The sequence below is a fragment of the Giraffa tippelskirchi genome, chromosome 7, assembly GCF_054371585.1.
Source record: "Giraffa tippelskirchi isolate mGirTip1 chromosome 7, T2T-mGirTip1v1.2.pri, whole genome shotgun sequence".
NCBI lineage: Eukaryota > Metazoa > Chordata > Mammalia > Artiodactyla > Giraffidae > Giraffa > Giraffa tippelskirchi.
Window position 1 is genome coordinate 127,487,134 of NC_137281.1, and position 24,796 is coordinate 127,511,929.

The 24,796-nt window shown below is 39.7% G+C and overlaps 1 protein-coding gene across 12 annotated transcripts in view; it reads right to left on the bottom strand.

Moving 5' to 3' along the window:
- Positions 1 to 24,796, bottom strand: part of BMP4 (bone morphogenetic protein 4) — a 222,804-nt gene that overhangs the window by 51,845 nt on the left and 146,163 nt on the right. Inside the window, exon 1 of one of the 12 annotated variants that reach the window (XM_081509400.1) lies at positions 1,371 to 1,432. The exons of the other annotated variants lie outside the window; for them this stretch is intronic. The gene's annotated coding sequence lies outside the window, so the exon portion shown is untranslated. Of the gene's footprint in view, positions 1 to 1,370; positions 1,433 to 24,796 lie in introns of those variants that run through there. 12 annotated transcript variants of the gene reach the window in all.

The window sequence follows — 24,796 nt, forward strand, 5'->3', positions numbered from 1 at the left end:
GTATGAAAAAGATACAAACAGATCATTCACGGAAGAGAAATCTTTCTTCCCAAATAAACACATCAAGTAACATGTAAGTGATAGACATGCAAATTAAACCAACAAATAAAATAAAAATATCTCTTTTGGTAATTCCCCTGCAGTCCAATGGTTAGGACTCGGGGATTTCGCTGTCTGGGAGCAGGTTCAATCCCTGTTTAAGGAACTAAGATCCTGCAAGCTATGTGTCATACCAGGAAAAAAAAACTCTTTCATTAGTTTTGCAGCCAGGTAGCCCTGCCCTGTGAAAACCACTTTAAGAAAATCCAATATTAGACAACCTGGAGTTTCAGAATAGTAATAAGTGAGTCTTCATCTTACAAAAGAGTAGTTTACTCTAAATATCAAACTTCCCCAGGGCACTCATTATGTGCTTCTGTCTCTGCCTCATTCCAAGGACAGCGGTCAAAGAGACTGAAACACTCTCATTGATTAGGAGCCCCTATAATATCATGAAATAAATCATTAAATGAGGTACAAAGACTTCTCCAAAGAAATGCAAAAAATTTTAATACAGATAGAAAAATAGCATTTATAGACATAACAACAGATAATTTTCTAGTGTTCTATACACACACACACACACACACACACACACACACACCATGCTAATCTCTTAACATACATTGTCTCATTTAATCCCTACGACAACTTTACAAGTTTTCAGCTCCATTTTTACTATAGGACAAGTGAGGCTACAAGAGGTTAAATAACCTGCTTCATAGGTAAGTGGAGGAGATGGAATTTGAGCCCAAATCTCCACACTTCCACGGTTTGCAATCTCAGCCACTTGGGCACTTGGGTAACTTCACACATTATAACCTGATGATTGGTTGTTCATGATGCTAATGAGGATAGTTTTTGAGGTCAGAGGGTTTCAAAGAAAGGTCGGGATTATCGGTGCTGCATACAGTGTCTCTAAGTTTTCAAGTGAATATTTCTTAGAGTACACATTTATAAAGCAGTCATGACTGGAAATTTTTGTTTCCCTGATGAAAGCTTGAATATCATCAAACACAATGTGTCTTGTTCTGGTGAGGTTTTTTTGTCAATATGTATGATAGTGAGGAAGATGCTTCATGGTCTTCCATGCTGATGTGATTCGGATAAAAGAACACTGAAATCATCGTCCTAGGCTCTTTTATAGCTTCATAAAGTAGGTTTATCATAATATATTTGGCCCACAGACAACACAGTCATCAAAATAATGACAATAATAATAAAAATAATGACTGTATTAATAATAGCAATGGACTAAGGGAAACAATCAGCAATAACCAAATATAAAGGCTATCTACTTAGAGATATGTATTTCTGAATGGAATACAAACCTTAGGTTTCTTTGCTTTTATCATTTCTTTGAGATAAGACCCATTTCAGCCATACCAGATAACTAGAAAATATGAATCAGTTTGAATGAAATATAAGACACAACTGTCTATTCTCTATGATTTCTGACAGTAATATTATTTAGCACTTGTGTTCTTTAAATAACCCATTTGTGCAGCAGCTATTAGTTGCAGTAGTGGTAGTGATGGACAATTGTGCCTTGCTCCACAATTGACCGGTGTCCATAGAGAACAACACTCATCTCTCTGACACTGTTTCTCCTACATTTTCCCTTTGCCCTGATTTCTTAATTATTTTATCTATTTTATAAACCATCTCAAATAACTTGGGGAATAAGACTGAGATAAATATATGCATAAAGAGCCAAACCAGCCTTCTCATCCTATAAAGCAGCCCGAGTTTTTTTCCCCATAGACACAGAGTTTCAGGTTAAATGGCTTAGCTAATGGTTTATATGGCCTGATAGTGAGAGCTGGGATTAAGGTCTCAGGTGCTGACATAATGACAGGAGGCTACATCTTCATATCTCAGAGAACTGAGCCTAATTGTCCTTATGATCCTTACTTCCTACTTCATTCTCTCCCTGGTACAAACTGTGGTCATTTCCAGTCAAGCCCAGTAGAATGTGATCGCTAGTGAAAAACTGGGAGGGTGGGAAGAAAGGATGAATTTAGTTAGTCCTCTGCATGGAAAACAGTTTTAAAATTAAAATCTATTTTGTCCCATATTTTTAATATGGGCTTCTGAAAGTAAATAATGGTGCTTTAATTACCTATCAGGTTAAAACACAAGATATATTTACTTCTGTATTTTAAAGTGAAAGTGAAAGTTGCTCAGTCGTGTCCAACTCGTTGTGACCCCATGGACTATACAGTCTATGGAGTTCTCCAGGCCAGAATACTGGAATGGGTAGCCTTTCCCTTCTCCAGAGGATCCTCCTAACCCAGGGATCAAACCCAGGTCTCCCACATTGCAGGTGGATTCTTTACCAGCTGAGCCACAGGGAAGCCCACACATAAAGATGCACATGCATAGAGACATGAGGGAAGAAATATGTAGTTACGTCAAACTTTACTTGAAGGTTCTCCCAATAATTAGTTTATAAGAGGTGATTAACCAGTTGCTAAATATACTTGAAATGAATTTACAAGGGCAAATGAAATACTTTAACCAACAATAACATCATAGCAGCTAAGTATGTACATAAAACAAAGTAAAGTGAAATAAGATAATTACTAAGATTTCTTTTCAACAGTTTCATCAAGCCCCGCTACTCACTGGGTACTGCATGATTGATGTAGATTATGGTTTATAGAAACTGTTGGTGCCCCTAGGCTAGAGCAGTGAGTGGGTGGCAACATGAAACAGAACTCTAGCTAGTCCAGAACGTGGTTCTGATTCACTGTCCTCTCTATTGTGCTGGGACAGATGTGGACAGTATGAATCACCATAAGAAAAAGGATGTTTTTATCTTCTGGGCTACATGGGGAAAAGTGGCAAGAGCTAAGAAGCTTCCTTCAGCAGTTCTGCAGCTTCAACTCATTTTTTAAAATCTTTTTATCCCTCCCCCAGAGTCCTAAGAGCTGGAGCTCACATTCGGTTTTGAGCTAATAGAGGGAAGGCAAGAGGTTAAACCAAACTGTTAACTGTGTCTCTTCAAAACTGACATTTAATACAGGGTGTAAATCACTAGGGGAGCCTGTTATTCCTTCAGGAATGCAATTACATAGGGTCAAATAAAACATGAAAGAAACCAACAAGTTTTAAAATGTAGTATGTTCTCAAAAGTAGGCAAGAAGGAATGTGAAGCAGTTCAAATATGCTAACACTCCCTGCTGTCCTATAGGAGAGGATTACAAGAAGAGGTTTCTGCTCTTTAATGATTATGTGGTTAAGCATGGGTATGGAAGCACATCACCCAATCTGGCTGCTCCCCACTGGACTCTGGGCTTCCCCAAGCTCCCTGCATTCATTCAAAGCAGGTGTAGGCTCTGCTGTTCAGTCTATTACCATTACAGTCTCATTACCAGCCCTGCCCTCCACTTAACACTTTTCAGAAGTGTTTATATGGGTGTACAGAATACACCATGGACATTTTTTCTCTTTCTCTCATTCATACTAAAAACCAAACCACAAGCAGAATTCTTATTCTGTGACTTCAAAGACAGACAAAAATTGGTAAGATTTCAGCTATAAGCTTTCCGATATTTAAGGTAACTTGCAAATTGTGTAGGTGCTAATTTACTCCATGGGGTGGGTGGATGGTGGGCTTATGTTTGTATTTGGGAAATATGTTAACAGTTTGATGCACTTCAAAAAATTTAATGTGTTAAAAAATTTGCTTGGATCTCCTTCAGTTTAACATTCTCAAAAACTAGGGTGACAAAGTGTTCCATTTTACCTGGCACTCTCTGGATTTTAGCACTGAAAGTCCTGCATCTCAGAAAGCCTCTCATTCCCCAGACAACTGGCCATCTTATGGCAAACAAAAGACTATTCCATCCACAGACTATATATCCTCTCTTTGGCCCTGTGCTTTTAGCCCTGTGTGTACCCACTGTATGTGCATCAGGTGTGTATATAAACAGGTACACATATGACAAGCACGTGAATCCTTAATCAAACCAAGAGACCCAATTTGTAACTAATAGTTTCTTTAAACTCTTGTTTCTAAGCATATGCAACAGCATGATAGAAAGCATGGTAGATAGACTGAGGTGAGGGAATGCCTAGGAAGGGACACTGGGATCAGGACTAAACTAATAAAAGAATTCAAACAAAACAGATAGGTCAGCTGGGTTCAGATTCCTGTATAATCACTGACTTTTTATAAGCAATTTCTCACTTCTCTAAGAAAAATGGTTTCAAAAGAGTTGTGACTCAAACTTGAATTTTCCTTATCTTGCTTACAAAATGTATCATACTACAAACTGACTTCCCAGAGTCTATAATTCCAAAGGGTGCAAGTTCTATCTGGTTGGCTGAATCTTGGGCACCTCCTCTCCCTAACCATCCCAAGACCAACCGGGCAATGGTGGCCTCAGGCTGGTCCTTGTGAATCATGAATCCTGTCCAGGGGCAGCTGTAGAGGTCAAGTTGGTCCACCTTCTGCTCACTCATGAGGCAGGCACCATGGGGTGTGTCTCTGAAGTGCACTATTTCCCGACTTTCTTACCACATTGGCAGTTCTGTATGCTTCCAGGTCTTTCTAGCAACCCCTTGGCAACTTCATAGATTACATGGCTGCCTCAGCCCATAAAATACACCATTTCAACTGCAGGCTGAGTTATGAAAGTCTTGGGCTCAGGAGAGCTCCTGAGAATAGCTTAAAGCTGAGCAGACCCAAGACTAGAGGAAAATGCAGTTCGTTTTACCCTTCCAAGTCATTTGGCTCTTTCCTTGACTCTTCTCCTGACAGTGCGGCAAGAAATCTATCTGTCCAAGGAGAATTCATATTCATTCTTTCTCTCTCTCTCTGGCTATTTCCTTGTTCTGTTTAAAAGATGCCAAACAGATACACTCACTAGAAATAACACAAAGTAAAGCAATAATAATCATAATTACAGCTTTCCCTACTGACTTATATCATGCGTGCCCCTCACTATAGAGGCTCCCTTTTCCTGTGCTTGAAATTTGTCCATCCAGATCAGACATTCTATTAATATAATCATAAGTCTCTGAGCTTAGTGAAATGTAAAGAAATTGGTGGCAGACAGGACAAATAAAGGATCAAAGATTAAAGGAAGAGACTTGGGAAGATAGAAAGGTGACTCCTTGAAGTTTTCAGATGAACATGAGGTATGTGCTGGGGAAAGAACATGGGTTGAGAGGCAAACAGGTCTGGGTTTGAATTCCAGCCCAGGCACTTATTAGCTAGTGATCTTGGACAAGATACTTCACCACTGTAAATTCCAGTTCTTCATCTGTGCCATGGGGATAATTCTGGTTTCAATATGAGGATAGGAAATAACATATTGTAAAGCACCCAACACATAGTAGATGTTTAACAACCCATAGCTTTTACTACCATGGAGATGCAAGTCTCAGGAAAAAGTGACCCTTCCAACAGCCCAGTGAGTTGTGTGCAGCAGCGCCCTCCGTGTTTTGACTGCCGGGTTTCTGCCCTAATGGACACCTCCAGGGACTCTCTGCTCTTAATCCCAGTCCTCCACCCACACTCCCTAACTGGCCTGAGGCAAATCACTTAACTGCCTCAATTGCTTCATCTGTAAAGAAGAGGATAATAATATTTACCTCCCTCAGACGAGTGTTGGGAGAATTAATGAATGCTTGCAAAGTACCCTGAGATCTACAGATGAAAGGCATATAGAATTGCTAAGTATTATTATAAATATTAGTGTTATTTTGACACATTTGCATACATACATGTGCAAGCAAATTTGCATCTAGAGTACTAGATGAAAGTATGTGACTTTCAAGTATCATTGTGCAAACATCTCCGGTACCCATGGATGTTTACGTCTGTGTAATTTTTATACGATAAAACAACTGGTCCAAGAAATAAGAATTTGCCTGTAAGGGAAGCACTGTTTTAGGATGCTGGTATAAAGTCATTCATAGCTTATGATTAGATGCTTTCTAGAAGTCCTTTTGCTAGTGCCATGATCCTTCCAGCTGCCTTTAGGGGCAGACCTGACTATGTGATCAGCTCCCTAAAAAGCAGTAAAGTATAACTCTCAGATTCCTGTATCTGCCAATTGAAAAAAAAAACAACCTTGAGCCTAGAAGACTTCGTTCCCAAGCTAAGCATATCCACTTGCAAAACACACAGTCATAAAATCAAGTTGCAAAGAAACACCTCTTTTAACCCATCTCACAGCCATTTCTCCACCTTCCACATCAGTAGTGCCAAATCCCAGCTCTGGCTGCTCCTCTCTTCTTCCCAATAAAGCCCCTGCTTCCTCCATGTGTTCCTGCTCCCCACCAACTCGGTCCCCTCCCTGCAAGTGCAAGGTAACATTATAACACCATCCACTGCAGTATCACCACACATAACTCCCAGGAGACCATTTCTGTAGCCTGTGCTTTTAGGAATAAAAGAGTGAGAGCAAGTGGAAGCTACATGAGGAAGTTAAAATTCCCTAGTGCCTTGACTGAGCCCTCAGCAGTCAATCCTGCCTGTATGAGGATGTGGCCTCCTCCTCTGATTCCGGAAACAGAGTAGCGTATGGGCGTGAGCAAGACATATGTCTGGTCTCCACCATAAACCTTTGCAGCCTGGCAAGAAACAGCAAGGCTTATTCCAGACCCAAATTCTCATTCCTGCTACAGCCATCATAAACGCCTGCTGACACCAAAGAAGAACAAGCCTGTAATCCTCATAAAAGAACATTCTTGAACTCTGGAAACCAAAGAGCAATGATTCAATTGCCAGTATTTAACTGACATCCCGTCTGCTTCTAGGCTAGTTAGGACATAAAGGAAGCAGGTGACGGCCTCTGAGGTATGGGGTAAAGGCTGTTCCTTATATCTCCCTGTACTGGCTGGGCAGATGGCCTGAAGTTCCCACAACTTGTGGTTAAAACATTGTCTCAGAAGATTGTGTGTAGCATGGAAATATGCAACATGAAAATCAACATTTTAAATCATTCCAGCAGTGTGCTGGAACCAGCTAACAGTGGATTGAGACAGAGCCAACTATGTGGCTCTCTCAACTCAATTCAATGTTCACATCACACTGATAGCTTGAAATCAGCCATCAGTTCCTGGAAATCACCAAAAGCTGCACACCACCAATCAGTACCCAGTTGTAACCATTATCATTTGGCCACAGGTAGGTTGATGCCATTACCAAGGAACAAAGTCCAGGTGGGCCTTGAGTATGGAAAGCAGATGAGACAGTTGAGAGACATGGTGAGTTAACCCAAAGGGAGGTGGTCATGGAGGGAAGGCAGCATCATTGCAAGTTGTACAGGGAGCAGCCAGAGGGTACTGGGTGTCTCAATGAGCAGAATGCCTCAAGGTTTTGCGAAAGGTTGTCTGGCCTTGTAGATTTTAGGAGCAAGTAGAGGATGCTGCAAGCTTTGCATTCCCTAAGGTGTTAGCAGAAAGAAATCTGTGTTTTAGGTCCTTTGTTGCCCTAACAAACTGTATAATCTCTGAGCCTCTTTAACTATGAAGTAGAGCTAACTGTACTTCTCTGATGAGACTTGTGAAGGATTTAGTGAGATAATGTACTTGCTCTTAGCAGCGGTTCTAATGTAGATAAATTGATGAGTACTTTTCTGCCCTCTTCTTCTTTTATTTCTCAACAGCATTTGTTATGTTCAGTCAATTGAGACATGAAACTCTCAACTCTGCTGGCTACTGAAACTCCACGCTCTCTTCATTTTCTTTCCACTTCTCTGATCCTGACTTATGGAGTCTTCTCCACCCCTCCTCAAACCTTAATCTCCTCCTTCTGTTTCTCTGCACAGCCTCACTCATCTAGGCAATCTCATCTAGTCCCATGGATTTAAATATTATCTTCTTGCTGATGACTTCCAGACTCCTAGATTTATCCTTTGTTTGGACCAGTGGTTCTTAAAGTGAGAACCCTGGACCAGAAGCATCAGCATCACCTGAGAACCTGTTAGAAATGCAAGTTTACAGGCCCCATTTCTTAATCAGAAATTCTGGGAGTGAGTCCAAAAATCTTCTTTCGCAAATCCTGTGGGTACTTCTGATGCTTACTGAAGTCTGGGAACCACTGGTCCAGACTAACATAGTTAATGGCCTTATTTACATTTCTATTAACATGTCATAAAAATATCAAAATTAACACATTCAACACAATCCTCTTCATTGCCCCGTTCCTCTTCAATTCTGCCCCACTTACTGTGTCCTCAGAATTGCTCACTTAATAAAATGGCACCATCTTTCATTCATTTACTAAACCCGGAAATCAAGAAGTTGTCTTTCTGTCCTCCCTTTCTCCCACCTTCCTCAGCCCATGTTGTAATCCATTAACAAATACTACTGTCCCTTTTCAATTGATACCACAAATGCACTATTTTCTCCACATTTCCATCACTACCACCATAACTGGGACCACCACCAAATCTTGCTTATTCAAGTTAGACCAATGTAACATTTTCTACCTGCTTCTCCCTTGTCCCTATCTGACCCATACTTCATGTTGCAGCAAGAAAGCAAATTCTTCTCAAAATGGAATTTGGCTCACGTTCTTCTCCATCCTAAGACATTTTCAGGGGTTTCCCCTTAGACCTATAATAAAATCCAAACTCTGTCCTGTGGTTTCCAAGGTCCTGCTTGACGTGACTCATACCTACCTATTTCCTCACCTCCTGACATTCTCTCCCTTCCTGCTGTGTCCCACACTCAATGGTTTTCCCTCAGCTCCCTGAGCGTTCCCTTAGGTCAACTCCTTTCTACCTCAGGGACTATGACCTACTGCCCAGAACCTTTCTCCTCACGCTGTGAGTGGCTGACTCCTCCTCACGCCCCCATCTCAGGTTACCTGTCACTGCCTTCTGTGTCCTTGCCCTGCTATCGGTATAAAATACCCTCCACAGCCCACTATTCTCTCTCATAACCTTTTTATGTTCTTCCTAGCAGATCTGAAGTTTGTTAGCTTTCTATTCAGTTATGTATTCACTTGATGTTGCTTCTATTTTGTTTTTCTCTGTTCCACTCACCCCCAAACCCTTGAATGTAAACTGACAAAGGAGGGGGTTCATCTACATTCATCGCTGGCAGTGTCTGGCAGTGACTGGCACAGGGCAGGTAGCTGCTGCTATTGTCATTGTTACGAACAGGTGGACAGGAACCAGGGATTTAGGAGGTGGGAGAGCCACTACACCAGGCCTTTCAGAGCTTCCAGGTGCTGGACCCTAAGTCACAAGGAACAGTAAATCTCATGCAGACCTTGTGTTCTTGGGTGCTGGCCCTGAACTAGCAGGAGGCAGCCAGTGCTCTCAAGGAGCATCCCCTCTAGAGGTGCAAGGTGAGCCACATATGTATGTAAACACTGCTGAACAAATGACTATGTGCAATCAAGGATGAGACTGGTTCAAAATCTACCTACCATGGAGATTTGGGGAAAAGAAAGATGACAGGGCAATAGGATAGGTGAGAAAAGCTGTGAACTGAAGAATAGGTTTTGAAGGAAATGTAGGCTTTTGGTTTATGGTGATTTCTTCATTGTGAGCTTCTCATGGGCACAAGATACAAACATTTTCATGTTATTCTCTTTAACTATATGTTTTGCTTTGGTTAAGGGCATAATTGTACTACTCCTTAAAGTGAGAAATCAGGACCACTAGTCTAGCTAGGAAGCCTTTTTCCTCCAGGGAATACTCTCTAAGCATATAGTTGACTGTAGGGGAGAAGTATTGTACTGTGTGTAGTGGGGAGTGTAGTCTTTTTCTGGTTCCACAATTTGCCAAATATGTGATGCTGGATGAATTAACTTCCCCAAACCTCAGTTTCCTTGACCAGGAAAGAAGTGTTCTGATTAAGATTAAATGAGATAGAGCATGTAAAGCACTGAGTTTAATACATTGTGGATAATCAATAAATAACAATTCTGTGATTTCCATATGGATATCTAGGTCATAATTGCTAAAATATGAAGGGGAGGTAATATTACATCATCTTCTTTATGCCACCTTCTGAGCTGGGCATGGTAAACTTTGTTTTCATTTATGTTTTCATATGTTTCACTATGTTTTCATTTATTTGTTGTCATTTCATGGAGAAGAAAATAGCAACCCACTCCAGTATTCTTGCCTGGAGAATCCCAGGGACGGCGGAGCCTGGTGGGCTGCCGTCTATGGGGTCGCACAGAGTAGGACACGACTGAAGCGACTTAGCAGCATGACAAAATTATGAGGTAAAAGATATTTTATTCCCATTTGTATTCTCTGGAGTTAGGGGTCTCTAGAGAAAGAGAATCAACAGCATACATATATTTTTAAAATCAGCAGCATATATATACATATGTGAAGTGAAGTGGCTCAGTCATGTCCAACTCTTTGTGACCCCCTGGACTGTAGCCTGCCAGGCTCCTCCACCCATGGGATTTTCCAGGCAAGAATACTGGAGTGGGTTGCCATTTCTTCTCTGTATATAAATATATTAATATATAAAATAATAATGCCTCATGTGATTTTGAGGTTTAGAAGTCCAAGATCTACAATCAGTAAGCTAAAGACCCAAGAGATCTGATGATACAGTTCTAGTCCAAAGGCTGGTAGGCTTGAGACTTGGGAACAGGCAATGATTCAAGCATGAAGTCAGGAAAAAATTAATGACCCAATTCAAAGGCTCTCAGGCAGGAGGAATTCTCTTTTTTTCTTGAGGTTTACCCTTTTTGTTCAATTCAGGCCTTCAACTGACTGGATGAGACCCACCCACAACAGGGAGAGCAATCTGCTTTACTGTCTACTGATTTAAATGTTAATCGCATCCAGAAACACCCTCACAGTCATGCCCAGAGAAATGTTTGACCAACTGTCTGGGTACTCCTGGCCCAGTCAAGTTAACACATAAAATTAAGCATCATACCACTTTACTGATAAAACTCAGAGAAATTAAGAAAGTTGTCTGTTAGTGAAACTAGGGTTCAAATGAATGCTTTCCTTACTCCAAAATTCACATTATAGGCGCTACTGTTAAATTAGTAAAATTGTTACTCATGATTCTCAAGCTTAGCATGTGTAACAAAGAAGATGTCACTTCATTTCTTTCTTTGCCTAGGAGTGAATGTTTTTATCAAGGTCAATCCAAATTCATTTTGTGGTACAAAAGCATCTGCTCCAAGAAAACAAGAGAAAGCAGCAGTAAGGGAAAAGGAGAACAAATGACATTTCTGATCTTGGGTCCTTAAGCAGACTGAAAAACTCTCCTTTACATTTGTTTGCTCCCTTGCTTGCAGAAGTTAAAGCCTGCAAATGATTCATTGTTGTAGCTATATCTGGCATATAAAGGTGCTCAGTAATTTTTTGCAAGTCAATAAACAAACAAATGGAAATAGGATGTTAATTTGAAAGTTTCTACTGAGGCAACAAGATACAATAGAAAGGAAATTTCAACAGAAGATGCAGACCAAGAATCAAACAGTTGAAGAAAAGTCTTTCTCAACACTTCTCAACTCGGAATATGGTCACCCTTAATTCACACTAAAAGACTTTCACTTTCACTTTAATTCACACTAAAAGAGCAGAGACAAGGCCTCCATACAGGTCTGACTCACTGGGATTTGGGATACATCATTTAAAGTACCCTAAAGGGGAGCTTTTCGGAAGAGAATTTCATGGGGTCCACTTTGGTCTGTGGCTCCCACTGCTAAGCCCTCTTCCAAACAGGGGAGGAGTAGAAGAGTGTCTAATTCTTATCCTAATCCTGGTGAGACGCTCTCCAAAAGAGCCTCTGGAGAGCCTGGCATATGTTTCTCCAAGTTGTGAGACAGAGAAGGCAAGAGGCTGGCTAACAGCCACTGGAGCAGGGAAATACCTGCAAGTCTCTCTGAGAACAAGCCAGTGGTATGAGACACCCCCAAATTATGTGAAACTCACAGAAGAATGTTGTCCTGGAAGTATTGAAGAGGGGACTCTGACCTGTCTAAAGAAGTTCCTACTAGGGATCAAATTTCATAAAAGTTTGAAGGTCACTGAATTTATTAATTTGGGACTGATGTGATAGCTTTACAGTGTTAAACCTTCCTAACCAGAAATACAATTCCCATATTCACTTATTGAGATCTTCTTCTATGCCCTCAAGTAAAGTTTTTTTTTCTTTTTGCCCATGTTAAGCGGCATGCAGGATCTTAGTTCCCCAACCAGGGATTAAACCGGTGCTCCCTGCAGTGGAAGTATGGAACCTAACCACTGGATCACTAGGGAATTCCCTAAAGTACTTTTATATAGTTTTTACACACTTCTTGATAGATGTATTCCTGATATATTTGTGTTGCTTTTGCTACTATATTTCCTAGTTGCTGGTATGGAAATTCTACAAACATCTTATATCCAGCCATTTTATTAAACATTCCTTTAGTTGATTCTCTTTGCTCATCTTTGGAGATTCTCATCACTATTACTTGGATGTTTTGACCTCAGGTATGAGATATATTCAAAAATCCTTAAATATTTGTAAGATTTTGCATCCAACCAGAGGGAACAAATATGTAAAGAATAGAGAATTCAATCAGACAATAAAGAGATTAGATGAACAGAATTATCAGCAACTTCAGTGGGAAGCTGTAGACTTAAATTAGAGGAATTGGGTAATCTATAGTTTATTGAGTTCTTTTTTGGTATCTTTCATCAGAGTTTCGTAGTTTTCTTCATACAGACCTTACTGAAATTTTGTGAGATTTATACTTAAGAATTTGGGGGGCTGAAGTACTAATGTAAGTTGTAAAGTGTTTATAATTTCAAATTCCATTTGTTCATTGCTGGTATACCAAAAAGTGATTGACTTTTGCCTATTAACCTTGTATCCTGCAACCCTCCTATAATTGCTTATTAGTTCCAGGAGTTTTTTGGCAAATTGCTTTGTATGTTCTACATAGAAGATCATGTCATCTCATTTTGGCTTCCATCCCAATCTGTTGACCTTTCATTTCCTTTTCTTGTTTCACTGCATTAGCTAGGACTTCTAGTATGATGCTGAATAACATGGTGGGAGAGGACATCCTTGATTTCATCCAACCTTAGCAGAAGAGCTTTGAGTTTCTTATTGTTAAGTATAATTCTGTTGTTGTTGCTGCTTAGTCATTAAGTCATGTCCAACTCTTTGTGACTCCATGAACTGTAGCGCACCAGGCTCCTCTGTCCATGGTATTTCCCAGGCAAGAACAGTGGAGTGGGTTGCCATTTCCTTCTCCAGAGGACCTTCCTGACCCAGGAATTGAAACTGCATCTCCTGCTTGGCAGGTGGATTCTTTACCACTGAGCCACCTGGGAAACTCAAGTATGATGTTACCTTAGCTTTTTTCTGTAGATGTTCCTTATCAAGCTGAAGAAGTTCCCCTCTATTTCACTTTGCTAAGCTTTTTTTTTTTTAAATCACGAATAGTGTTGGATTCTGTCAACTTCTTCTGTTGACAGAATATGCTTCTTCTGCATATACTGACATGATCATATGATTTTTCTTTTTTAGTCTGTTGATGGAGTTGCAGTAATTTATTTTTCATTGCTGAACAAGCCATTCATGCTACAGTACGTCCTACTTGATCTTGGTGTATGATTCTTTTTATATATTTTTGTTATCAATATGCTAATAGTTTGAGGATTTCTGTATCTCTTTTCATGAGAGACACTGGTGTGTAGTTTTCTTTTCTTGTAATGCCTCTGTCTGGTTTGGGTATTAAGATAATTCTAGACTCATAGAATGGGTTAGAAAGTATTACTTCTTCTATCTTTTGGAAGAAACTGTAGAGAATCATCGGGTTTTCCTGGTGGCTCAGATGGGAAAAAATCTGCCTGCAGTGCAGGAGATGCTGGTTAGATTCCTGGCTTGGAAAGATTCCTTGGAGAATGGAACTGCTACCCACTCCAGTATTCCTGCTTGGAAAATCCCATGGACAGAGGACCCTGGCAGGCAACAGTCTATTAAGGTAATGTTGGCCTCACAGAATGAGTTAGAAAGTATTACTTCTACCTTTTGAAAGAAATTGTAGAGAATCATTATAATTTCTCCCTTAAATATTTGGTGGAATTCACAGGTGTACTCGTCAGGGTCTGATGCTTTCTCTTTTGAAAGGTTATTAGTTGTTTATCCCATTTCTTTAAATAGATATAGGCCTATTCAGACTATCTATTTCCTCATAAGTGAGTTTGGAGGCTGTGTCTTTCAAGGAATTGATCCAATTCATCTTGGTTTTTAAGTTTATAGGCATAGAGTTATTCACAATATCCCTTTTCTATCCTTTATAATTTCCATGGAGTCTATAGTGATGTCCCCTCTTTCATCTCTGATATTAGTAATTTGTGTTTTCTTCCTTTTTTTGTTACCTTGGCTAGAGGCTTATTGATTACACTGACTTTTTCAAAGAACCAAGCTTTTGGTTTTATTGATTTTCTCTATTGATTTGTTCTTAATTTCATTATTTCTGATCTAATTTTTGTTATTTCTTTTCTGCTACTTATATTTAATTTGCTTTTCTTTTTCTAGTTGTCTGAGGTAGAAGCTTAGATTGTTACTTATATTAGATCTTCCTTGTTTCTAATATATGCATTAGCTGCTACAAATTTCCTTGTAAACACTTTTTTCACTGCAATCCACAAATTTTGATAAGCTGTATTTTCACTTAATTTATAAGATTTAAAAATTTACCTTGAGATTTATTCTCTGATTTATGTGTTATTTAGAAGTGTGCTGTTTAATCTGAGTATTTTTTCATTTTCCAGCTATCTTTCTATCAATGATTTCTAGTTTAATTCCATAAGATCTGAAAGCAGACATTGTATGATTTCTATTCTTTATACTTTTTAAGATGTACTTTTTGGCCCCAAATGAAGTATATCTTGGTGAAAGTACCATATGAGCTTGAGAAGAATGGGTAATCTGCTACTGTTGGACTATGTAATCTGTAGATGTTAATTATATCCAGTTGACTGATGGTGCTGTTGAGTTCAACTATCTGTGCTATGCTTAGTCGCTCAGTCATGTCTGACTCTGTTACCCCATGAGCTGTATCCTGCCAGGCTCCTATCTCCATGGGGATTCTCCAGGTGAGAATACTGGAGTGGATTGCCATGCCCTATTCCAGGAGAGCTTCCCAATCCAGGGATTGAACCCAGGTCTCCCGCATTGCAGGCAGATTCTTTACCATCTGAGCCACCAGGGAAGCCCAAGAGTACTGGAGTGAGTAGCCTATCCCTTCTCCAGGGAATCTTTCTGACCCAAGAATTAAACTGGGGTCTCCTACATTGCAGGTGGATTCTTTACCAGCTGAACTACCTTACTGATTTTCTGCCTGCTTAGTCTATCCGTTTCTGACAGAAGAGTGTTAATAAAGTATCCAACTATAAAAGTGGCTTCCTCTCTTCTCCTTGCATTCCTATCGGTTTTTGCTTCATGTACTTTGATTGTTATGCCTTTTTGGAGTTGTTGTTCAGTCCCTAAGTCGTGTGTCTTTATGACCCCAGGGATTGCAGCATGCCAGGATTCCTTGTCCTTCACTATCTCCTGGAGTTTGCTCAGACACATGTCCATTGAGTCAGTGATTACATCCAACCATCTCATTCTCTGTCACCCCCTTCTCCTCCTATCCACCAGAGCAAGACCCAGTTTCCCTCATGGCTGCTCCCTCCCATCAGGAAGCTTGCACAAGCTTCTTACTGTCATCCATCAGAAGGCAGAGAGAAGAAGCAAGAACTACAATCCCATGGCCTTCAAAATGAAAATCACAGTCACAGAAAACTAACCATGAAAAATAGGAGTTCAGTATCATTATTCTGTCACCAGGTGGCTAACTAGTGATATGTGACCATACTTCAGTAATGGTTAAGTGTTCATATCTGCTATTGGCACATGGGTACGCTGCCCATGTGCAGAGTGGCAGGGGGTCAGATCCCATATAGAACTTCCATCCCTATAGCCACGCTTTGCATGAGCTCACTGAGAAATCACTGGAGTGACCAAGGAAAGTGGCTGCGGAATGACATCCATAGAACGGATCATTTTGTCCATCCTTTGCCCTTAAGATTATTGAGAAAGTCCTAGTTGTGAGGGCCTTTGGTGAGTATTCATTAGTGCAAATATTGTGGGTCAAAGGCAGGATAATGGGAGTGGCTCTTCAGGTGCAGGTGATAGGAAGATTCATTGTTTGTAGAGAATTTAAAAATAATAATAACGCCAACTATAAATTAGCCTTCTTTTTATCAGCATCATGTGATAGGCATTCTAAACAATATCAGTGATGCAATACTCCTCTTCAAAAAATATTTTGTTGATTTACATTCTAAAAATTGCTTTGCCTGCGGTGGACTGTTCCTAAAACCCACCCTTGGTATGTCAAAAGTTTCCATCCACATACCCTGTCTCCAGATGTCTTATTGTCAATCCTCCGGTATTATTCTTTTCTAATCTGTCCATCCAGACTACCATTAGCTACTGACTATGAAGCGATATAGATTCATAACACAGGACATCTCTCTTTCCAGGAAATGTGAACAAAAATGTACCACTTATAATTCTGCCCACAGTGAGAATTTCTCTTCATCATTGTCTTGTATATAAAGACACAATTGAGATTAAAGAGTACAGCAGTCTGCATATAGCACATAATCATCCATAAATCAGGTTACATGTTTTCTTTCCTATTTAACTGGCCAAGGGTGCTTCTCACACAATATAGGTAGGATTTGGTAGGTTGAAGGATATGTGACTACGCATCAAGGGTGGGAACACCGAGAGTGTGCGCCGCTTGCTCACATAGCTAACTGGTCCCAGCAGGCTTGCTTGAGCTCAGTCTAATGTGTTCCACTTACCTTTAACGAAGAAGTATTAATGGACACACTCAACTTTATGGCTTGCTAGATAACATAACACCAAATTCAAGTATTTTTCAAGTCTGTGATTTGAATTTATCCCCAGGATAATGTATTGCTTTTGATTTGCTATTCTTCTACATTCTTGAAATTATTTGCAAAACTTGTTCATATTGTTCTTTACTATTCTTTTAATGCTGTTATGACCAACCTAGATAGCACATTGAAAAGCAGAGACATTACTTTGTCAACAAAGGTCCGTCTAGTCAAGGCTATGGCTTTTCCAGTGGTCATGTATGGATGTGAGAGTTGGACTATAAAGAAAGCTGAGTGCCGAAGAATTGATGCTTTTGAACTGCAGTGTTGGAGAAGACTCTTGAGAGTCCCTTGGACAGCAAGGAGATCCAACCAGTCCATCCTAAAGGAGATCAGTCCTGGGTGTTCATTGGAAGGACTGATGTTGAAGCTGAAGCTCCAATACTTTGGCCACCTGATGCGAAGAGCTGACTCACTGGAAAAGACCCTGATGCTGGGAAGGATTGGGGGCAGGAGGAGAAGGGGACGACAGAGGATGAGATGGCTGTATGGCATCACCAACTCAATAGACGTGGGTTTGGGTGGACTCCGGGAGTTGGTGATGGACAGGGAGGCCTGGCGTGCTGCGATTCATGGGGTCTCAAAGAGTCGGACACGACTGAGCGACTGAACTGAACTGAATGCCTCTACAATCTATAGCGATGACCTCTCCTTCACTCCTGATGACGATGATTTGTATTTTCTCTTTATTCTCATTGTCTTACTATATTTTTTTTATCAATTGTATTAATCATTTCAAAGAACCAATTTTCTTACTTCTTTCTGTTGTCTGTCCATTTTCTATATCATTGATTTTCATTCTTATGTTAGTTTAATGTTTCTACTTAATTTTGTTTCAATATCCCCTCCTTTTTCTGTCATCTTAGGGTGAAAGTGTGGATGACTGATTTCAAGGCTTCCTCCTTTTCTAATATAAACATTTTAAAGTAAAAACTTCCCTCTATGCACTGCTTTAGCAGTATCCTTTTAGGAAATATCTTCATTATTCAGATTAAAATATTTTCTAATTTACATTGTAATTTCTTCTCTAATCCATAAATTATTTAGAAGGGCATTGTTTAATTTCCAAGTATTTGAGGTCTTTTTAGACGGCTTTGTATTATTGATTTTAATTGTTTTTAGAAAAAGTATTCTGAATCATTTTGAAGCCTCTATAACTTATGAGGCTTGTTTAATCCAAAAGGCACAGACCAAATCTAGTCTTTGTACACTAGGATGTGGTATAGAGTAGGCACTCCATAAACATTTGAATAAATAAATGAGTGAAGAGTTGCTACAGCTACGTAGATAAAGTGATACACAAATTATAGAGGTCAAATGAGAGTAGTGAAATCATGATGGTGACAGCATCATATAACTTTTCTACAGTTGAGAGTGCAAAGTCCTTGTTCTATAACAACTGGATCTTGAGAAAGTACAGAAAGGATGTAAGAAGTCATGTAGTCAAAGGATGAAAACCAAAGAAACAGCCTAAGAAACAGCAAATGTTTGGAGATAGAAATAAACCAAAAAAAGGGGGCCAGAATCCAAAGTGAGACTTTGCCTCTCTAGATAGCCAAGATTTGACTAGTTTATTAACTGTCATTTGTGAACTACTGGTGATTTAATTAGGCCTTATCTGCATTATATATGTTGTAGTAATTGACATATGAGCAAAGATAACTTTGTGCGCACTCAGTCGCTCAGTCATGTCTGACTCTTTGTGACCCCATGGACAGTAGCACACCAGGTTCCTTTGTCCATGGGGTTCTCCAGGCACAAATACTGGAGTGGGCAGCCATTCCCTTCTTCAGGGGATCTTCCCAACCCCGGGATCGAACTCAGTTCTCTTATATTGTAGGCGGATTCTTTACCATCTGAGCCACCAGGGAAGCCCAAAGATAACTTTCAGTAAGCCTATAAATAGGTTCTTTTATCTCTAAACTAATGCCTATTATTTTCAATGTCCTGGATCTAGTATCCCATATTATACAGACACCAGCAAAGGTGCCCTGGAAGATGCCAAAGATAATTTAGTATACCAGGCTCCTATCCAAGCAGAATAATTGTGCCTCAACTGGGGCATCCCCTGATTTAATGACTTAGGGTGGTCAGTCTTACAAATATTAGAGAAACAGTCTCTCATTATGGGAATGCCAGCTGGCCTTGCTGCTGCATAGAATTTCTTTACCCAGAAGGCTTTAAACGAGAAAGAAAAAAAGCATTTCATTATTAACACCTTTCCCAAAAAAACCGCTTTCTTAAAGCACAAATTTCCATAGGACACTATTTAAAATGGTTATATAACTTTTTTCCTGTATGGTTACAACATAATTCAGCAAGTCCCATACTGATAGTTGCTCAAGTTGATGTAAACATTTTGCTATTGTAATAAATATTACAGTGAACACCTCTCTATATCCATTATTACACTGTTACGCGCTTTGTCTTTTTAAATAAATTTAAGTGAAATTTTATTTTTGTAGCCCTAGTATCTAGTAGAAGCCAGAGCAGAGTAAATATTATGAACTGACACTGTTAAAAGAAAAAACTTTTTAGTTTAATAGACTTTCTAAGTTCTTATTTAAATTTCCTTAAGAATAAATATGGGCTTTCCTGGTGGCTCAGATGGTAAAGAATCTGCCTGCAGTGTGGGAGACCCAGGTTCTATCCCTGGGTTGAGAAGACCCCTGGAGAAGGGAATGGCTACCCACTCCAGTATTCTTGCCTGGAGAATTCCTTAGACAGAGGAAGCCTGGAAGGCTACAGTCCATGGGGTTTCAAAGAATTGAACACAACTGAGAGACTTTCACAAGAATAAAAATGCAACTTCTTTAAAAAACAAACAGACAAAACATGTCTAGACCTAGGGTTGCAGCAGCTAGAAGTTTCTGTGGAAACTACTTACTTGTGTCTGAGACTCCCCTCCCTGTGGTTTGGGAGACGATAACCTGAGACACATAAAGCTTGCAAGTACCTACAAGTCTAACTTTCTTTTTCACCTGAAAGAATGGATAATACAGAATTAGGTAATGAACACCTGTTTCCTCTCTTTGGCTTTCCTTGGATTAAGATACTTACTGTATTTTCTAATTGTTCTTCTCCCATTCAAGAGATGTCTCCCCTTGTGAGGCAGAGCAGTAAAGAGTCCTTTTTTATCTTTACTACTGAGGCTTGGTGACCCAGTGTGCTTGCTGCAACCGGAGATTATTTTTGCTATGAGCTCTTCATGTTGGTTAATTTCAACAATCAGATCACAAAGATTCTGAGGAGGTATTCAGATTGTTCTGGAATTCTTCATGTGTCAATACGGGGGACTATCAGACCAAATGCTTTATTACACATATACAAATTTTAAGGTTTGTTGTTCAGTTGCTCAGTGGTGTCCAACTTTTTGTGACCCCATGGACTGCAGAAAGCCAGGCTTCCCTGTCTTTCACCATCTCCTGTAGCTTGTTCAAACTGATGTCCATTGAGTCAGTAATACCATCCAACCACCTCATCCTCTGTCGACCCCTTCTCCTCCTGCTCTCAATCTTTCCCAGCATCAGGGTCTTTTCCAATGAGTCAGCTCTTCATATCAGGTGGCCAAAGTATTGGAGGTTCAGCTTCAACATCAGTCCTTCCAATGAACACCCAGGACTGATCTCCTTTAGGATTGACTGGTTTGATCACCTTGCATTCCAAGGGATTCTCAAGAGTCTTTTCCAACACCACAGTTCAAAAGCATCAATTCTTCAGTGCTCAGTCTTCTTTATGGTCCAACTCTCACATCCATACATGGCTACTGGAAAAACCATAGCCTTGACTATAGGAACCTTTGTCAGCAAAGTAATGTCTCTGCTTTTTAAGGTTAAGTACATATTAAACAAAACATTTTATGAGAATACGTGTGTTTGTGGGCGTGCATGCTAAGTTGCTTCACTTAGTGCTAACTTGTGTCTGACTTTTTGTGACCCTATGAGCTATAGCCCACCAGATTCATCTGTCCATGGGGTTCTCCAGGCAAAAATACTGGAACTGGTTGCCATGCCCTCCTCTACGGGATCTTCCCAACCCAGGGATCAAACTCCCATCTTTTATGTCTCCTGCATTGGCAAGCAGGTTCTTTACCACTAGTGCCAACTGGGGACTCTGTTGTTTGTATTCCCCTAATATCAGATTGTAAAATATTAAATATAGAGAGGGTATGCTGTTAGAACGGTTACTGTGGTTTTTTATAGTGTGGTTGTTAAGGGAAGTGGAAAGATAAGAAAATATATTTTAACTTAACTAAGCATTCAAATGAACAATATTTTCATTTAATTTACATATTCAAACTAATATTCATATATAAAATATTTTGATATACTTTATTATCTGCTATCAAATTTCAATTTTCCATGAAATTTCAGATTTTTCAAGAAAAAGTTAATTTCAGATGACATTATGGAAGGATTCAAAACAGCTCCTTGCCCAAGGTCTGCTGCTGCTAAGTCGCTTCAGTCGTGTCCGACTCTGTGCGACCCCATAGACGGCAGCCACCAGGCTCCGCCGTCCCTGGGATTCTCCAGGCAAGAATACTGGAGTGGGTTGCCATTTCCTTCTCCAGTGCATGAAAGGGAAAAGTGAAAGTGAAGTCGCTCAGTCGTGTCCGACTCTTAGCGACCCCATGGACTGCAGCCTACCAGGCTCCTCCATCCATGGGATTTTCCAGGCAAGAGTACTGGAGTGGGGTGCCATTGCCTTCTCCGTGCCCAAGGTCACATACAGTCAATTAATATCCTTAGGTCTTGGATTCCTCATCAATAAATATTGAACCAGGCAGTTTCTAAATAACCTTCTCACCCCAAATTCCATGATTCTATGTATTTGGAATGAAATAATTCATTGCTCTACAGGTCATATATCTCTCTGAGGAATGCAAGGAGTTAACAACAACAACAACAACAAAAAACTCAAGGTATAAATATAAATTGTTTTGTGAATTGCCAATAATCCATTTACTTGCAAATACTCTACAAATTAGTTTTTTGGTGTAGTTATTTCTATAAGACCTTCAAGTTAAGAAGGAATCTCTATTCTATCTGTATGTATTTAGCGTGGCAGAGTTGGCAGGCAGCTTTCATAAATTTTCAACACTGAAAAGAGTAAGGATAACAAGTTTGAAAGGTTGGAGAAACTTGGACTTTGAATCATGGATAGCGAAACTGCAATTTAGTCAAGTATGAGGTTATGTCTAGTGTTGTCTGCTTATTTTCTTTTGCTGCTTTAATGTAACGCAGTTGTATTTAGTGCTGAATTAATGAAACTGCTCATTCATAGATTGCCTTCCTCTCCATGATGCAAAAGAATTGTGAACATTACATCTAGTTTTGACCCAGCCTGACAATTTTCAGTTCAGGTCAGTTCAGTCGCTCAGTCGTGTCCGACTCTTTGCGACCCCATGAACCACAGCAAGCCAGGCCTCCCTGTCCATCACCAACTCCCGGAGTCCAACCAAACCCATGTCCATCGAGTCGATGATGCCATCCAACCATCTCATCCTCTGTCGTCCCCTTCTCCTCCTGCCCTCAATCTTTCCTAGCATCAGAGTCTTTTCAAGTGAGTCAGCTCTTCGCATCAGGTGGCCAAAGTATTGGAGCTTCAGCTTCAACATCAGTCCTTTCAGTGAACACTCAGGGCTGATCTACTTTAGGATGGCCTGGTTGGATCTCCTTGCAGTCCAAGGGACTCTCAAGAGTCTTCTCCAACACTACAGTTCAAAAGCATCAATTCTTCGGCACTCAGCTTTCTTTATAGTCCAACTCTCACATCCATACATGACTACTGGAAAAACCATAGCCTTGACTAGACAGACCTTTGTTGGCAAAGTAATGTCTCTGCTTTTTAATATGCTGTCTAGGTTAGTCGTAACTTTCCTTCCAAGGAGTAAGCGTCTTTTAATTTCATTGTTGCAATCACCATCAGCAGTGATTTTGGAGCCCAGAAAAATAAAGTCAGCCACTGTTTCAGACCCAGAAAAAAGGTATCACAATCCAGTGAAAGAACAGCAGATGAAACCAGGGAGTTCTGGATGACAGGTTTGTCTCTGTGACTTTGAACAAGTTGATTAACCTTCTGGGTTTCAGCTTTTTCTTTCATAAAATGAAAATATTGAATTGCGTAGGTCTCTTCCTCTTTAAATATTCTATAGTTCTATGGTTCTATGAATGATCTGGCCAACAGTTCTCCTCACTGCCTATAAAGATTCAAATTCACCCGACTCTAACAGGATTGATTTACAATTGAAATTTCTTGCTTTCACCTCAATAATGACCATAGTAACAAAAGCATCATTCCCTATCTTTTCTTTTCTGGTCTTTGAATGTCCCATTCTCTAAGCACGAGCGAAATCCCAAATTGTGAAGTCTCATAAATAGAAAGGATGGAAAATTAGAAAAAGAAAAGCTCAAAAGAAATTTTTTTTTTTAAACCACTCCAGAGATTACTCTAGAACCTGCATCTTATACCCATGCTTTGAACTTTTGTCGTCTTCTTACCATGAAGCCAGTGAGTTGCCACACACTGGACCAGATTTATTCAGCTTTGTATTCTGTCATATTGCTGTCCTGGGGATACATCATCTGTGCATCAATTGTAGCTGTATGATGACAGCTAAGGAAGGAATACCCAAGCAAATCTTCAGGATGAGTGAAGATTTCTAATTCTTCTGTATTTGATTCCATGCAAATACAATCATTTACCTCATGCTTATCTGACCTGTGTGTCAATTTAAAGTAAAATCCTTAATACAAAGTTTCTGAATTAAAAAAAGAAAAATATTTTCACACCCATGGATAAGGAAGGGGAATAGGCATATTAATAAAGATTCTTTACTGCAGGTGGCATTAACCTAACTCAAAAAAATGTAAGCAAATTAAGGGAATTTGTTAACTCTCATAAATCAGTTAGGAGATTCATCTGGCCTCAGGTACACCTGGTTCAAGGATCATAAATGACAATATCAGGCCCTTACACTGTAATTCTTCAACAGGTCCTCTCCACCAACAGAATGACAGCTAGAAGCTGAAGACTCCAATTCTATATAAGCTTAATAACCCAAAAAGAGAAGAAATATATTTTGTTTTGTTTTCCCAAATAACTCCAGGAAAAAGTCCCAAGAAAGAATGATTTACTGATCTGAGTTGATCATGTACAGTTCCTGTACCAATTAAGGTAGTTTATGGGATGGGTTCTCTGATTTACTGGGATAACCTAAGTGATGCTGCCTCTTCTGGTAAGCCTGTAGTCGGGCCTATGAAACTCATATGGAATGGGTTGCTCTTAGGAAAGAAGGGTTTTGTATTTTGAAAAAGTGGGGCCTCCTTTATTAGGATCCTGAAACGGTTTTTAGAAAGAGAAGATGATTGTGAGCTGTGCAGATGTCCTAAAAAATGCCTATGGCTCAAATCTTTCCCACAGAGCATGAGAAAATTACATGCAGAGAAAAAGAAATGCACATAAGAAGCTAATTTAAGTTTTATAACTCAATTCAATAATGCCACAAAGGGAGTAAGTACAGATCTTGGAGCCCAAAATACCTGTGTTCTAATTCTAACTCCAACAAGTTTACTAGCTGTGTGGCTTGGACAAGTTCTTTTACCGCTCTGCTCAACTTCCTTTACTTTCTGTGAAATTGTGATAATAATACATATTGCATAGCACAGTGTACACAGAGTGATGAAGTACTACTACTTCTGAAGCACTTAAACATTAATGAGTATTTATGAGTGCTTCTCTATAATAGGCAAATGTCCAAAAGGGACACACAGCAGCAAAAAGGAAAAAGTGAAGAAGCAAAGAATCTACTTGGCCTGGTGGACATTACCATTATATAATAGCACTATACA